General features: G+C 43.5%; 13 non-coding genes across 13 annotated transcripts; all 13 read left to right on the top strand.

Annotated features, from left to right (window-relative positions):
- The first annotated feature begins 848 nt into the window (after positions 1-848).
- On the top strand, positions 849-967 carry LOC136755679 (5S ribosomal RNA). Its single transcript, XR_010817794.1, has one exon. It is a non-coding gene; the product is annotated as a 5S ribosomal RNA (ribosomal RNA).
- Positions 968-2,022: 1,055 nt separating this feature from the next.
- On the top strand, positions 2,023-2,141 carry LOC136755678 (5S ribosomal RNA). Its single transcript, XR_010817793.1, has one exon. It is a non-coding gene; the product is annotated as a 5S ribosomal RNA (ribosomal RNA).
- Positions 2,142-3,196: 1,055 nt separating this feature from the next.
- LOC136756440 (5S ribosomal RNA) lies at positions 3,197-3,315 on the top strand. The gene has a single exon (XR_010818524.1). It is a non-coding gene; the product is annotated as a 5S ribosomal RNA (ribosomal RNA).
- A 1,055-nt stretch (positions 3,316-4,370) lies between these two features.
- On the top strand, positions 4,371-4,489 carry LOC136756949 (5S ribosomal RNA). The gene has a single exon (XR_010818999.1). It is a non-coding gene; the product is annotated as a 5S ribosomal RNA (ribosomal RNA).
- A 1,055-nt stretch (positions 4,490-5,544) lies between these two features.
- LOC136757056 (5S ribosomal RNA) lies at positions 5,545-5,663 on the top strand. Its single transcript, XR_010819103.1, has one exon. It is a non-coding gene; the product is annotated as a 5S ribosomal RNA (ribosomal RNA).
- A 1,055-nt stretch (positions 5,664-6,718) lies between these two features.
- LOC136757148 (5S ribosomal RNA) lies at positions 6,719-6,837 on the top strand. Its single transcript, XR_010819189.1, has one exon. It is a non-coding gene; the product is annotated as a 5S ribosomal RNA (ribosomal RNA).
- Positions 6,838-7,892: 1,055 nt separating this feature from the next.
- LOC136755676 (5S ribosomal RNA) lies at positions 7,893-8,011 on the top strand. The gene has a single exon (XR_010817791.1). It is a non-coding gene; the product is annotated as a 5S ribosomal RNA (ribosomal RNA).
- Positions 8,012-9,066: 1,055 nt separating this feature from the next.
- On the top strand, positions 9,067-9,185 carry LOC136756811 (5S ribosomal RNA). The gene has a single exon (XR_010818869.1). It is a non-coding gene; the product is annotated as a 5S ribosomal RNA (ribosomal RNA).
- A 1,055-nt stretch (positions 9,186-10,240) lies between these two features.
- Positions 10,241-10,359, top strand: LOC136757377 (5S ribosomal RNA). The gene has a single exon (XR_010819405.1). It is a non-coding gene; the product is annotated as a 5S ribosomal RNA (ribosomal RNA).
- A 1,055-nt stretch (positions 10,360-11,414) lies between these two features.
- Positions 11,415-11,533, top strand: LOC136755675 (5S ribosomal RNA). Its single transcript, XR_010817790.1, has one exon. It is a non-coding gene; the product is annotated as a 5S ribosomal RNA (ribosomal RNA).
- A 1,055-nt stretch (positions 11,534-12,588) lies between these two features.
- On the top strand, positions 12,589-12,707 carry LOC136755674 (5S ribosomal RNA). The gene has a single exon (XR_010817789.1). It is a non-coding gene; the product is annotated as a 5S ribosomal RNA (ribosomal RNA).
- A 1,055-nt stretch (positions 12,708-13,762) lies between these two features.
- Positions 13,763-13,881, top strand: LOC136755673 (5S ribosomal RNA). The gene has a single exon (XR_010817788.1). It is a non-coding gene; the product is annotated as a 5S ribosomal RNA (ribosomal RNA).
- Positions 13,882-14,936: 1,055 nt separating this feature from the next.
- LOC136756331 (5S ribosomal RNA) lies at positions 14,937-15,055 on the top strand. The gene has a single exon (XR_010818422.1). It is a non-coding gene; the product is annotated as a 5S ribosomal RNA (ribosomal RNA).
- Positions 15,056-16,071: the final 1,016 nt, after the last annotated feature.

Below are 16,071 nucleotides of genomic sequence, written 5' to 3'. Positions count from 1 at the left end.
TTTCTCATCGAGAAATGACACAATTACAGCAACACAAAAAGGAACTCCACCGGACAAAGTTCAGTGCTCACAAGGAGCCTCATTCAACACACACGGTTCCATTCCCATTCATGCAAAGCACGAAAGTGTAAAACTTGGGAACATACTTGAGAGCAAAGATCACATTCAATCTCATTCAAGGCACGGATGTGAATGCAACGGGATGAAATTACTGAAATGATGCCTGCCCTCGAACTGTGATGATGGACTACCCGACTCGCCAATAATATTGGGTTCTGGTGTATTGAAATACAGGAGCTGCTGGATTTGTGTGTTTTCTTACCCCCTCACCATAGTTTGTCAAATGTTTAAACAACTGAACTTATATTCAAGGTTTGTTTCTCTTCATATGTTTTACTGGTTTACATTTGTCTCAGCAACCTGTTGAATGATTCTTCTGCTTTCAAAACAAAATGACAACAGGATGAATGCACTCACTTGAAAATATAATACATGCAATGTTATGCATCATAGTGATGCAACCTCCTTTCAGTTTCATACTGCATGTCAATTGAAATCCTTACTGAAATGCACACCTTCTCAAGATTGCGCTTGACTGGCGTGTCAGGCACTCAATTACAGCTGTAATTTCAAGACAATGTGTTCGTTTTGTAAAATATAGCTCCGGTCTGGTGTGGCACCCCAGCTAACGCACAACGTTGCCACAACGTTTCGTGTTAGCAGGGACTGTCTGCGGCGCGCTGGTGTGTCCCGGACTTTAGAGTAGAGAGACAGTTCAACTGCAAGTATGAGCGGCAGAAACGGATATTGCCTTCCCTTTAAGTAGAGCGTCAGGGACAGCCTCCCTGGCTTACGGCCATACTAGCCTGAATACGCCCGATCTCGTCCGATCTCGGAAGCTAAGCAGGCTCGGGCCTGGTCAGTACTTGGATGGGAGACCGCCTGGGAATACCAGGTGCTGTAAGCTTTTGCATCTTTTACACACCAGAGGGCGACAAATCACGAGTTTTAACTTTGGATACACGCAATTTCATCATTATTTCAGATTTGACTTCCCCAAATACACAGGCATACAATAGATCTTGTTCTCCAACGTAAACGGTCCCTAGTAACTAGGGTACATTCGTAAATAAATTGAGCATCATGGCTAGAAGTGACTAAATGTTGCCTAATCTTTCTCATCGAGAAATGACACAATTACAGCAACACAAAAAGGAACTCCACCGGACAAAGTTCAGTGCTCACAAGGAGCCTCATTCAACACACACGGTTCCATTCCCATTCATGCAAAGCACGAAAGTGTAAAACTTGGGAACATACTTGAGAGCAAAGATCACATTCAATCTCATTCAAGGCACGGATGTGAATGCAACGGGATGAAATTACTGAAATGATGCCTGCCCTCGAACTGTGATGATGGACTACCCGACTCGCCAATAATATTGGGTTCTGGTGTATTGAAATACAGGAGCTGCTGGATTTGTGTGTTTTCTTACCCCCTCACCATAGTTTGTCAAATGTTTAAACAACTGAACTTATATTCAAGGTTTGTTTCTCTTCATATGTTTTACTGGTTTACATTTGTCTCAGCAACCTGTTGAATAATTCTTCTGCTTTCAAAACAAAATGACAACAGGATGAATGCACACACTTGAAAATACAATACATGCAATGTTATGCATCATAGTGATGCAACCTCCTTTCAGTTTCATACTGCATGTCAATTGAAATCCTTACTGAAATGCACACCTTCTCAAGATTGCGCTTGACTGGCGTGTCAGGCACTCAATTACAGCTGTTTTATCAAGACAATGTGTTCGTTTTGTAAAATATAGTTCCGGTCTGGTGTGGCACCCCAGCTAACGCACAACGTTGCCACAACGTTTCGTGTTAGCAGGGACTGTCTGCGGCGCGCTGGTGTGTCCCGGACTTTAGAGTAGAGAGACAGTTCAACTGCAAGTATGAGCGGCAGAAACGGATATTGCCTTCCCTTTAAGTAGAGCGTCAGGGACAGCCTCCCTGGCTTACGGCCATACTAGCCTGAATACGCCCGATCTCGTCCGATCTCGGAAGCTAAGCAGGCTCGGGCCTGGTCAGTACTTGGATGGGAGACCGCCTGGGAATACCAGGTGCTGTAAGCTTTTGCATCTTTTACACACCAAAGGGCGACAAATCACGAGTTTTAACTTTGGATACACGCAATTTCATCATTATTTCAGATTTGACTTCCCCAAATACACAGGCATACAATAGATCTTGTTCTCCTACGTAAACGGTCCCTAGTAACTAGTGTACATTTGTAAATAAATTGAGCATCATGGCTAGATGGGACTAAATGTTGCCTAATCTTTCTCATCGAGAAATGACACAATTACAGCAACACAAAAAGGAACTCCACCGGACAAAGTTCAGTGCTCACAAGGAGCCTCATTCAACACACACGGTTCCATTCCCATTCATGCAAAGCACGAAAGTGTAAAACTTGGGAACATACTTGAGAGCAAAGATCACATTCAATCTCATTCAAGGCACGGATGTGAATGCAACGGGATGAAATTACTGAAATGATGCCTGCCCTCGAACTGTGATGATGGACTACCCGACTCGCCAATAATATTGGGTTCTGGTGTATTGAAATACAGGAGCTGCTGGATTTGTGTGTTTTCTTACCCCCTCACCATAGTTTGTCAAATGTTTAAACAACTGAACTTATATTCAAGGTTTGTTTCTCTTCATATGTTTTACTGGTTTACATTTGTCTCAGCAACCTGTTGAATGATTCTTCTGCTTTCAAAACAAAATGACAACAGGATGAATGCACACACTTGAAAATACAATACATGCAATGTTATGCATCATAGTGATGCAACCTCCTTTCAGTTTCATACTGCATGTCAATTGAAATCCTTACTGAAATGCACACCTTCTCAAGATTGCGCTTGACTGGCGTGTCAGGCACTCAATTACAGCTGTTTTATCAAGACAATGTGTTCGTTTTGTAAAATATAGTTCCGGTCTGGTGTGGCACCCCAGCTAACGCACAACGTTGCCACAACGTTTCGTGTTAGCAGGGACTGTCTGCGGCGCGCTGGTGTGTCCCGGACTTTAGAGTAGAGAGACAGTTCAACTGCAAGTATGAGTGGCAGAAACGGATATTGCCTTCCCTTTAAGTAGAGCGTCAGGGACAGCCTCTCTGGCTTACGGCCATACTAGCCTGAATACGCCCGATCTCGTCCGATCTCGGAAGCTAAGCAGGCTCGGGCCTGGTCAGTACTTGGATGGGAGACTGCCTGGGAATACCAGGTGCTGTAAGCTTTTGCATCTTTTACACACCAGAGGGCGACAAATCACGAGTTTTAACTTTGGATACACGCAATTTCATCATTATTTCAGATTTGACTTCCCCAAATACACAGGCATACAATAGATCTTGTTCTCCAACGTAAACGGTCCCTAGTAACTAGGGTACATTCGTAAATAAATTGAGCATCATGGCTAGAAGTGACTAAATGTTGCCTAATCTTTCTCATCGAGAAATGACACAATTACAGCAACACAAAAAGGAACTCCACCGGACAAAGTTCAGTGCTCACAAGGAGCCTCATTCAACACACACGGTTCCATTCCCATTCATGCAAAGCACGAAAGTGTAAAACTTGGGAACATACTTGAGAGCAAAGATCACATTCAATCTCATTCAAGGCACGGATGTGAATGCAACGGGATGAAATTACTGAAATGATGCCTGCCCTCGAACTGTGATGATGGACTACCCGACTCGCCAATAATATTGGGTTCTGGTGTATTGAAATACAGGAGCTGCTGGATTTGTGTGTTTTCTTACCCCCTCACCATAGTTTGTCAAATGTTTAAACAACTGAACTTATATTCAAGGTTTGTTTCTCTTCATATGTTTTACTGGTTTACATTTGTCTCAGCAACCTGTTGAATGATTCTTCTGCTTTCAAAACAAAATGACAACAGGATGAATGCACACACTTGAAAATACAATACATGCAATGTTATGCATCATAGTGATGCAACCTCCTTTCAGTTTCATACTGCATGTCAATTGAAATCCTTACTGAAATGCACACCTTCTCAAGATTGCGCTTGACTGGCGTGTCAGGCACTCAATTACAGCTGTTTTATCAAGACAATGTGTTCGTTTTGTAAAATATAGTTCCGGTCTGGTGTGGCACCCCAGCTAACGCACAACATTGCCACAACGTGGCGTGTTAGCAGGGACTGTCTGCGGCGCGCTGGTGTGTCCCGGACTTTAGAGTAGAGAGACAGTTCAACTGCAAGTATGAGCGGCAGAAACGGATATTGCCTTCCCTTTAAGTAGAGCGTCAGGGACAGCCTCCCTGGCTTACGGCCATACTAGCCTGAATATGCCCGATCTCGTCCGATCTCGGAAGCTAAGCAGGCTCGGGCCTGGTCAGTACTTGGATGGGAGACCGCCTGGGAAAACCAGGTGCTGTAAACTTTTGCATCTTTTACACACCAGAGGGCGACAAATCACGAGTTTTAACTTTGGATACACGCAATTTCATCATTATTTCAGATTTGACTTCCCCAAATACACAGGCATACAATAGATCTTGTTCTCCTACGTAAACGGTCCCTAGTAACTAGGGTACATTCGTAAATAAATTGAGCATCATGGCTAGAAGTGACTAAATGTTGCCTAATCTTTCTCATCGAGAAATGACACAATTACAGCAACACAAAAAGGAACTCCACCGGACAAAGTTCAGTGCTCACAAGGAGCCTCATTCAACACACACGGTTCCATTCCCATTCATGCAAAGCACGAAAGTGTAAAACTTGGGAACATACTTGAGAGCAAAGATCACATTCAATCTCATTCAAGGCACGGATGTGAATGCAACGGGATGAAATTACTGAAATGATGCCTGCCCTCGAACTGTGATGATGGACTACCTGATTCGCCAATAATATTGGGTTCTGGTGTATTGAAATACAGGAGCTGCTGGATTTGTGTGTTTTCTTACCCCCTCACCATAGTTTGTCAAATGTTTAAACAACTGAACTTATATTCAAGGTTTGTTTCTCTTCATATGTTTTACTGGTTTACATTTGTCTCAGCAACCTGTTGAATGATTCTTCTGCTTTCAAAACAAAATGACAACAGGATGAATGCACACACTTGAAAATACACTACATGCAATGTTATGCATCATAGTGATGCAACCTCCTTTCAGTTTCATACTGCATGTCAATTGAAATCCTTACTGAAATGCACACCTTCTCAAGATTGCGCTTGACTGGCGTGTCAGGCACTCAATTACAGCTGTTTTATCAAGACAATGTGTTCGTTTTGTAAAATATAGTTCCGGTCTGGTGTGGCACCCCAGCTAACGCACAACATTGCCACAACGTGGCGTGTTAGCAGGGACTGTCTGCGGCGCGCTGGTGTGTCCCGGACTTTAGAGTAGAGAGACAGTTCAACTGCAAGTATGAGCGGCAGAAACGGATATTGCCTTCCCTTTAAGTAGAGCGTCAGGGACAGCCTCCCTGGCTTACGGCCATACTAGCCTGAATATGCCCGATCTCGTCTGATCTCGGAAGCTAAGCAGGCTCGGGCCTGGTCAGTACTTGGATGGGAGACCGCCTGGGAAAACCAGGTGCTGTAAACTTTTGCATCTTTTACACACCAGAGGGCGACAAATCACGAGTTTTAACTTTGGATACACGCAATTTCATCATTATTTCAGATTTGACTTCCCCAAATACACAGGCATACAATAGATCTTGTTCTCCTACGTAAACGGTCCCTAGTAACTAGGGTACATTCGTAAATAAATTGAGCATCATGGCTAGAAGTGACTAAATGTTGCCTAATCTTTCTCATCGAGAAATGACACAATTACAGCAACACAAAAAGGAACTCCACCGGACAAAGTTCAGTGCTCACAAGGAGCCTCATTCAACACACACGGTTCCATTCCCATTCATGCAAAGCACGAAAGTGTAAAACTTGGGAACATACTTGAGAGCAAAGATCACATTCAATCTCATTCAAGGCACGGATGTGAATGCAACGGGATGAAATTACTGAAATGATGCCTGCCCTCGAACTGTGATGATGGACTACCTGATTCGCCAATAATATTGGGTTCTGGTGTATTGAAATACAGGAGCTGCTGGATTTGTGTGTTTTCTTACCCCCTCACCATAGTTTGTCAAATGTTTAAACAACTGAACTTATATTCAAGGTTTGTTTCTCTTCATATGTTTTACTGGTTTACATTTGTCTCAGCAACCTGTTGAATGATTCTTCTGCTTTCAAAACAAAATGACAACAGGATGAATGCACACACTTGAAAATACACTACATGCAATGTTATGCATCATAGTGATGCAACCTCCTTTCAGTTTCATACTGCATGTCAATTGAAATCCTTACTGAAATGCACACCTTCTCAAGATTGCGCTTGACTGGCGTGTCAGGCACTCAATTACAGCTGTATTATCAAGACAATGTGTTCGTTTTGTAAAATATAGTTCCGGTCTGGTGTGGCACCCCAGCTAACGCACAACGTTGCCACAACGTTTCGTGTTAGCAGGGACTGTCTGCGGCGCGCTGGTGTGTCCCGGACTTTAGAGTAGAGAGACAGTTCAACTGCAAGTATGAGCGGCAGAAACGGATATTGCCTTCCCTTTAAGTAGAGCGTCAGGGACAGTTTTCCTGGCTTACGGCCATACTAGCCTGAATACGCCCGATCTCGTCCGATCTCGGAAGCTAAGCAGGCTCAGGCCTGGTCAGTACTTGGATGGGAGACCGCCTTGGAATACCACGTGCTGTAAGCTTTTGCATCTTTTACACACCAGAGGGCGACAAATCACGAGTTTTAACTTTGGATACACGCAATTTCATCATTATTTCAGATTTGACTTCCCCAAATACACAGGCATACAATAGATCTTGTTCTCCAATGTAAACGGTCCCTATTAACTAGTGTACATTTGTAAATAAATTGAGCATCATGGCTAGAAGTGACTAAATGTTGCCTAATCTTTCTCATCGAGAAATGACACAATTACAGCAACACAAAAAGGAACTCCACCGGACAAAGTTCAGTGCTCACAAGGAGCCTCATTCAACACACACGGTTCCATTCCCATTCATGCAAAGCACGAAAGTGTAAAACTTGGGAACATACTTGAGAGCAAAGATCACATTCAATCTCATTCAAGGCACGGATGTGAATGCAACGGGATGAAATTACTGAAATGATGCCTGCCCTCGAACTGTGATGATGGACTACCCGACTCGCCAATAATATTGGGTTCTGGTGTATTGAAATACAGGAGCTGCTGGATTTGTGTGTTTTCTTACCCCCTCACCATAGTTTGTCAAATGTTTAAACAACTGAACTTATATTCAAGGTTTGTTTCTCTTCATATGTTTTACTGGTTTACATTTGTCTCAGCAACCTGTTGAATGATTCTTCTGCTTTCAAAACAAAATGACAACAGGATGAATGCACACACTTGAAAATACAATACATGCAATGTTATGCATCATAGTGATGCAACCTCCTTTCAGTTTCATACTGCATGTCAATTGAAATCCTTACTGAAATGCACACCTTCTCAAGATTGCGCTTGACTGGCGTGTCAGGCACTCAATTACAGCTGTATTATCAAGACAATGTGTTCGTTTTGTAAAATATAGCTCCGGTCTGGTGTGGCACCCCAGCTAACGCACAACGTTGCCACAACGTTTCGTGTTAGCAGGGACTGTCTGCGGCGCGCTGGTGTGTCCCGGACTTTAGAGTAGAGAGACAGTTCAACTGCAAGTATGAGCGGCAGAAACGGATATTGCCTTCCCTTTAAGTAGAGCGTCAGGGACAGCCTCCCTGGCTTACGGCCATACTAGCCTGAATACGCCCGATCTCGTCCGATCTCGGAAGCTAAGCAGGCTCGGGCCTGGTCAGTACTTGGATGGGAGACCGCCTGGGAATACCAGGTGCTGTAAGCTTTTGCATCTTTTACACACCAGAGGGCGACAAATCACGAGTTTTAACTTTGGATACACGCAATTTCATCATTATTTCAGATTTGACTTCCCCAAATACACAGGCATACAATAGATCTTGTTCTCCAACGTAAACGGTCCCTAGTAACTAGGGTACATTCGTAAATAAATTGAGCATCATGGCTAGAAGTGACTAAATGTTGCCTAATCTTTCTCATCGAGAAATGACACAATTACAGCAACACAAAAAGGAACTCCACCGGACAAAGTTCAGTGCTCACAAGGAGCCTCATTCAACACACACGGTTCCATTCCCATTCATGCAAAGCACGAAAGTGTAAAACTTGGGAACATACTTGAGAGCAAAGATCACATTCAATCTCATTCAAGGCACGGATGTGAATGCAACGGGATGAAATTACTGAAATGATGCCTGCCCTCGAACTGTGATGATGGACTACCCGACTCGCCAATAATATTGGGTTCTGGTGTATTGAAATACAGGAGCTGCTGGATTTGTGTGTTTTCTTACCCCCTCACCATAGTTTGTCAAATGTTTAAACAACTGAACTTATATTCAAGGTTTGTTTCTCTTCATATGTTTTACTGGTTTACATTTGTCTCAGCAACCTGTTGAATGATTCTTCTGCTTTCAAAACAAAATGACAACAGGATGAATGCACACACTTGAAAATACAATACATGCAATGTTATGCATCATAGTGATGCAACCTCCTTTCAGTTTCATACTGCATGTCAATTGAAATCCTTACTGAAATGCACACCTTCTCAAGATTGCGCTTGACTGGCGTGTCAGGCACTCAATTACAGCTGTTTTATCAAGACAATGTGTTCGTTTTGTAAAATATAGTTCCGGTCTGGTGTGGCACCCCAGCTAACGCACAACGTTGCCACAACGTTTCGTGTTAGCAGGGACTGTCTGCGGCGCGCTGGTGTGTCCCGGACTTTAGAGTAGAGAGACAGTTCAACTGCAAGTATGAGCGGCAGAAACGGATATTGCCTTCCCTTTAAGTAGAGCGTCAGGGACAGCCTCCCTGGCTTACGGCCATACTAGCCTGAATACGCCCGATCTCGTCCAATCTCGGAAGCTAAGCAGGCTCGGGCCTGGTCAGTACTTGGATGGGAGACCGCCTGGGAATACCAGGTGCTGTAAGCTTTTGCATCTTTTACACACCAGAGGGCGACAAATCACGAGTTTTAACTTTGGATACACGCAATTTCATCATTATTTCAGATTTGACTTCCCCAAATACACAGGCATACAATAGATCTTGTTCTCCAACGTAAACGGTCCCTAGTAACTAGGGTACATTCGTAAATAAATTGAGCATCATGGCTAGAAGTGACTAAATGTTGCCTAATCTTTCTCATCGAGAAATGACACAATTACAGCAACACAAAAAGGAACTCCACCGGACAAAGTTCAGTGCTCACAAGGAGCCTCATTCAACACACACGGTTCCATTCCCATTCATGCAAAGCACGAAAGTGTAAAACTTGGGAACATACTTGAGAGCAAAGATCACATTCAATCTCATTCAAGGCACGGATGTGAATGCAACGGGATGAAATTACTGAAATGATGCCTGCCCTCGAACTGTGATGATGGACTACCCGACTCGCCAATAATATTGGGTTCTGGTGTATTGAAATACAGGAGCTGCTGGATTTGTGTGTTTTCTTACCCCCTCACCATAGTTTGTCAAATGTTTAAACAACTGAACTTATATTCAAGGTTTGTTTCTCTTCATATGTTTTACTGGTTTACATTTGTCTCAGCAACCTGTTGAATGATTCTTCTGCTTTCAAAACAAAATGACAACAGGATGAATGCACACACTTGAAAATACAATACATGCAATGTTATGCATCATAGTGATGCAACCTCCTTTCAGTTTCATACTGCATGTCAATTGAAATCCTTACTGAAATGCACACCTTCTCAAGATTGCGCTTGACTGGCGTGTCAGGCACTCAATTACAGCTGTTTTATCAAGACAATGTGTTCGTTTTGTAAAATATAGTTCCGGTCTGGTGTGGCACCCCAGCTAACGCACAACGTTGCCACAACGTTTCGTGTTAGCAGGGACTGTCTGCGGCGCGCTGGTGTGTCCCGGACTTTAGAGTAGAGAGACAGTTCAACTGCAAGTATGAGCGGCAGAAACGGATATTGCCTTCCCTTTAAGTAGAGCGTCAGGGACAGCCTCTCTGGCTTACGGCCATACTAGCCTGAATACGCCCGATCTCGTCCTATCTCGGAAGCTAAGCAGGCTCGGGCCTGGTCAGTACTTGGATGGGAGACTGCCTGGGAATACCAGGTGCTGTAAGCTTTTGCATCTTTTACACACCAGAGGGCGACAAATCACGAGTTTTAACTTTGGATACACGCAATTTCATCATTATTTCAGATTTGACTTCCCCAAATACACAGGCATACAATAGATCTTGTTCTCCAACGTAAACGGTCCCTAGTAACTAGGGTACATTCGTAAATAAATTGAGCATCATGGCTAGAAGTGACTAAATGTTGCCTAATCTTTCTCATCGAGAAATGACACAATTACAGCAACACAAAAAGGAACTCCACCGGACAAAGCTCAGTGCTCACAAGGAGCCTCATTCAACACACACGGTTCCATTCCCATTCATGCAAAGCACGAAAGTGTAAAACTTGGGAACATACTTGAGAGCAAAGATCACATTCAATCTCATTCAAGGCACGGATGTGAATGCAACGGGATGAAATTACTGAAATGATGCCTGCCCTCGAACTGTGATGATGGACTACCCGACTCGCCAATAATATTGGGTTCTGGTGTATTGAAATACAGGAGCTGCTGGATTTGTGTGTTTTCTTACCCCCTCACCATAGTTTGTCAAATGTTTAAACAACTGAACTTATATTCAAGGTTTGTTTCTCTTCATATGTTTTACTGGTTTACATTTGTCTCAGCAACCTGTTGAATGATTCTTCTGCTTTCAAAACAAAATGACAACAGGATGAATGCACACACTTGAAAATACAATACATGCAATGTTATGCATCATAGTGATGCAACCTCCTTTCAGTTTCATACTGCATGTCAATTGAAATCCTTACTGAAATGCACACCTTCTCAAGATTGCGCTTGACTGGCGTGTCAGGCACTCAATTACAGCTGTTTTATCAAGACAATGTGTTCGTTTTGTAAAATATAGTTCCGGTCTGGTGTGGCACCCCAGCTAACGCACAACGTTGCCACAACGTTTCGTGTTAGCAGGGACTGTCTGCGGCGCGCTGGTGTGTCCCGGACTTTAGAGTAGAGAGACAGTTCAACTGCAAGTATGAGCGGCAGAAACGGATATTGCCTTCCCTTTAAGTAGAGCGTCAGGGACAGCCTCCCTGGCTTACGGCCATACTAGCCTGAATACGCCCGATCTCGTCCGATCTCGGAAGCTAAGCAGGCTCGGGCCTGGTCAGTACTTGGATGGGAGACCGCCTGGGAATACCAGGTGCTGTAAGCTTTTGCATCTTTTACACACCAGAGGGCGACAAATCACGAGTTTTAACTTTGGATACACGCAATTTCATCATTATTTCAGATTTGACTTCCCCAAATACACAGGCATACAATAGATCTTGTTCTCCAACGTAAACGGTCCCTATTAACTAGTGTACATTTGTAAATAAATTGAGCATCATGGCTAGAAGTGACTAAATGTTGCCTAATCTTTCTCATCGAGAAATGACACAATTACAGCAACACAAAAAGGAACTCCACCGGACAAAGTTCAGTGCTCACAAGGAGCCTCATTCAACACACACGGTTCCATTCCCATTCATGCAAAGCACGAAAGTGTAAAACTTGGGAACATACTTGAGAGCAAAGATCACATTCAATCTCATTCAAGGCACGGATGTGAATGCAACGGGATGAAATTACTGAAATGATGCCTGCCCTCGAACTGTGATGATGGACTACCCGACTCGCCAATAATATTGGGTTCTGGTGTATTGAAATACAGGAGCTGCTGGATTTGTGTGTTTTCTTACCCCCTCACCATAGTTTGTCAAATGTTTAAACAACTGAACTTATATTCAAGGTTTGTTTCTCTTCATATGTTTTACTGGTTTACATTTGTCTCAGCAACCTGTTGAATGATTCTTCTGCTTTCAAAACAAAATGACAACAGGATGAATGCACACACTTGAAAATACAATACATGCAATGTTATGCATCATAGTGATGCAACCTCCTTTCAGTTTCATACTGCATGTCAATTGAAATCCTTACTGAAATGCACACCTTCTCAAGATTGCGCTTGACTGGCGTGTCAGGCACTCAATTACAGCTGTATTATCAAGACAATGTGTTCGTTTTGTAAAATATAGCTCCGGTCTGGTGTGGCACCCCAGCTAACGCACAACGTTGCCACAACGTTTCGTGTTAGCAGGGACTGTCTGCGGCGCGCTGGTGTGTCCCGGACTTTAGAGTAGAGAGACAGTTCAACTGCAAGTATGAGCGGCAGAAACGGATATTGCCTTCCCTTTAAGTAGAGCGTCAGGGACAGCCTCCCTGGCTTACGGCCATACTAGCCTGAATACGCCCGATCTCGTCCGATCTCGGAAGCTAAGCAGGCTCGGGCCTGGTCAGTACTTGGATGGGAGACCGCCTGGGAATACCAGGTGCTGTAAGCTTTTGCATCTTTTACACACCAGAGGGCGACAAATCACGAGTTTTAACTTTGGATACACGCAATTTCATCATTATTTCAGATTTGACTTCCCCAAATACACAGGCATACAATAGATCTTGTTCTCCAACGTAAACGGTCCCTAGTAACTAGGGTACATTTGTAAATAAATTGAGCATCATGGCTAGAAGTGACTAAATGTTGCCTAATCTTTCTCATCGAGAAATGACACAATTACAGCAACACAAAAAGGAACTCCACCGGACAAAGTTCAGTGCTCACAAGGAGCCTCATTCAACACACACGGTTCCATTCCCATTCATGCAAAGCACGAAAGTGTAAAACTTGGGAACATACTTGAGAGCAAAGATCACATTCAATCTCATTCAAGGCACGGATGTGAATGCAACGGGATGAAATTACTGAAATGATGCCTGCCCTCGAACTGTGATGATGGACTACCCGACTCGCCAATAATATTGGGTTCTGGTGTATTGAAATACAGGAGCTGCTGGATTTGTGTGTTTTCTTACCCCCTCACCATAGTTTGTCAAATGTTTAAACAACTGAACTTATATTCAAGGTTTGTTTCTCTTCATATGTTTTACTGGTTTACATTTGTCTCAGCAACCTGTTGAATGATTCTTCTGCTTTCAAAACAAAATGACAACAGGATGAATGCACACACTTGAAAATACAATACATGCAATGTTATGCATCATAGTGATGCAACCTCCTTTCAGTTTCATACTGCATGTCAATTGAAATCCTTACTGAAATGCACACCTTCTCAAGATTGCGCTTGACTGGCGTGTCAGGCACTCAATTACAGCTGTATTATCAAGACAATGTGTTCGTTTTGTAAAATATAGCTCCGGTCTGGTGTGGCACCCCAGCTAACGCACAACGTTGCCACAACGTTTCGTGTTAGCAGGGACTGTCTGCGGCGCGCTGGTGTGTCCCGGACTTTAGAGTAGAGAGACAGTTCAACTGCAAGTATGAGCGGCAGAAACGGATATTGCCTTCCCTTTAAGTAGAGCGTCAGGGACAGCCTCCCTGGCTTACGGCCATACTAGCCTGAATACGCCCGATCTCGTCCGATCTCGGAAGCTAAGCAGGCTCGGGCCTGGTCAGTACTTGGATGGGAGACCGCCTGGGAATACCAGGTGCTGTAAGCTTTTGCATCTTTTACACACCAGAGGGCGACAAATCACGAGTTTTAACTTTGGATACACGCAATTTCATCATTATTTCAGATTTGACTTCCCCAAATACACAGGCATACAATAGATCTTGTTCTCCAACGTAAACGGTCCCTAGTAACTAGGGTACATTCGTAAATAAATTGAGCATCATGGCTAGAAGTGACTAAATGTTGCCTAATCTTTCTCATCGAGAAATGACACAATTACAGCAACACAAAAAGGAACTCCACCGGACAAAGTTCAGTGCTCACAAGGAGCCTCATTCAACACACACGGTTCCATTCCCATTCATGCAAAGCACGAAAGTGTAAAACTTGGGAACATACTTGAGAGCAAAGATCACATTCAATCTCATTCAAGGCACGGATGTGAATGCAACGGGATGAAATTACTGAAATGATGCCTGCCCTCGAACTGTGATGATGGACTACCCGACTCGCCAATAATATTGGGTTCTGGTGTATTGAAATACAGGAGCTGCTGGATTTGTGTGTTTTCTTACCCCCTCACCATAGTTTGTCAAATGTTTAAACAACTGAACTTATATTCAAGGTTTGTTTCTCTTCATATGTTTTACTGGTTTACATTTGTCTCAGCAACCTGTTGAATGATTCTTCTGCTTTCAAAACAAAATGACAACAGGATGAATGCACACACTTGAAAATACAATACATGCAATGTTATGCATCATAGTGATGCAACCTCCTTTCAGTTTCATACTGCATGTCAATTGAAATCCTTACTGAAATGCACACCTTCTCAAGATTGCGCTTGACTGGCGTGTCAGGCACTCAATTACAGCTGTATTATCAAGACAATGTGTTCGTTTTGTAAAATATAGCTCCGGTCTGGTGTGGCACCCCAGCTAACGCACAACGTTGCCACAACGTTTCGTGTTAGCAGGGACTGTCTGCGGCGCGCTGGTGTGTCCCGGACTTTAGAGTAGAGAGACAGTTCAACTGCAAGTATGAGCGGCAGAAACGGATATTGCCTTCCCTTTAAGTAGAGCGTCAGGGACAGCCTCCCTGACTTACGGCCATACTAGCCTGAATACGCCCGATCTCGTCCGATCTCGGAAGCTAAGCAGGCTCGGGCCTGGTCAGTACTTGGATGGGAGACCGCCTGGGAATACCAGGTGCTGTAAGCTTTTGCATCTTTTACACACCAGAGGGCGACAAATCACGAGTTTTAACTTTGGATACACGCAATTTCATCATTATTTCAGATTTGACTTCCCCAAATACACAGGCATACAATAGATCTTGTTCTCCAACGTAAACGGTCCCTAGTAACTAGGGTACATTCGTAAATAAATTGAGCATCATGGCTAGAAGTGACTAAATGTTGCCTAATCTTTCTCATCGAGAAATGACACAATTACAGCAACACAAAAAGGAACTCCACCGGACAAAGTTCAGTGCTCACAAGGAGCCTCATTCAACACACACGGTTCCATTCCCATTCATGCAAAGCACGAAAGTGTAAAACTTGGGAACATACTTGAGAGCAAAGATCACATTCAATCTCATTCAAGGCACGGATGTGAATGCAACGGGATGAAATTACTGAAATGATGCCTGCCCTCGAACTGTGATGATGGACTACCCGACTCGCCAATAATATTGGGTTCTGGTGTATTGAAATACAGGAGCTGCTGGATTTGTGTGTTTTCTTACCCCCTCACCATAGTTTGTCAAATGTTTAAACAACTGAACTTATATTCAAGGTTTGTTTCTCTTCATATGTTTTACTGGTTTACATTTGTCTCAGCAACCTGTTGAATGATTCTTCTGCTTTCAAAACAAAATGACAACAGGATGAATGCACACACTTGAAAATATAATACATGCAATGTTATGCATCATAGTGATGCAACCTCCTTTCAGTTTCATACTGCATGTCAATTGAAATCCTTACTGAAATGCACACCTTCTCAAGATTGCGCTTGACTGGCGTGTCAGGCACTCAATTACAGCTGTTTTATCAAGACAATGTGTTCGTTTTGTAAAATATAGTTCCGGTCTGGTGTGGCACCCCAGCTAACGCACAACGTTGCCACAACGTTGCCACAACGTGGCGTGTTAGCAGGGACTGTCTGCGGCGAGCTGGTGTGTCCCGGGCTTTAGAGTAGAGAGACAGTTCAACTGTAAGTATGAACGGCAG

Source organism: Amia ocellicauda, chromosome 8 (genome assembly GCF_036373705.1).
Source record: "Amia ocellicauda isolate fAmiCal2 chromosome 8, fAmiCal2.hap1, whole genome shotgun sequence".
In the NCBI taxonomy this organism is placed as follows: domain Eukaryota; kingdom Metazoa; phylum Chordata; class Actinopteri; order Amiiformes; family Amiidae; genus Amia; species Amia ocellicauda.
The sequence above is the reverse complement of the archived record's forward strand: the minus strand, read 5'-3'. Positions and strand labels throughout refer to the sequence as shown.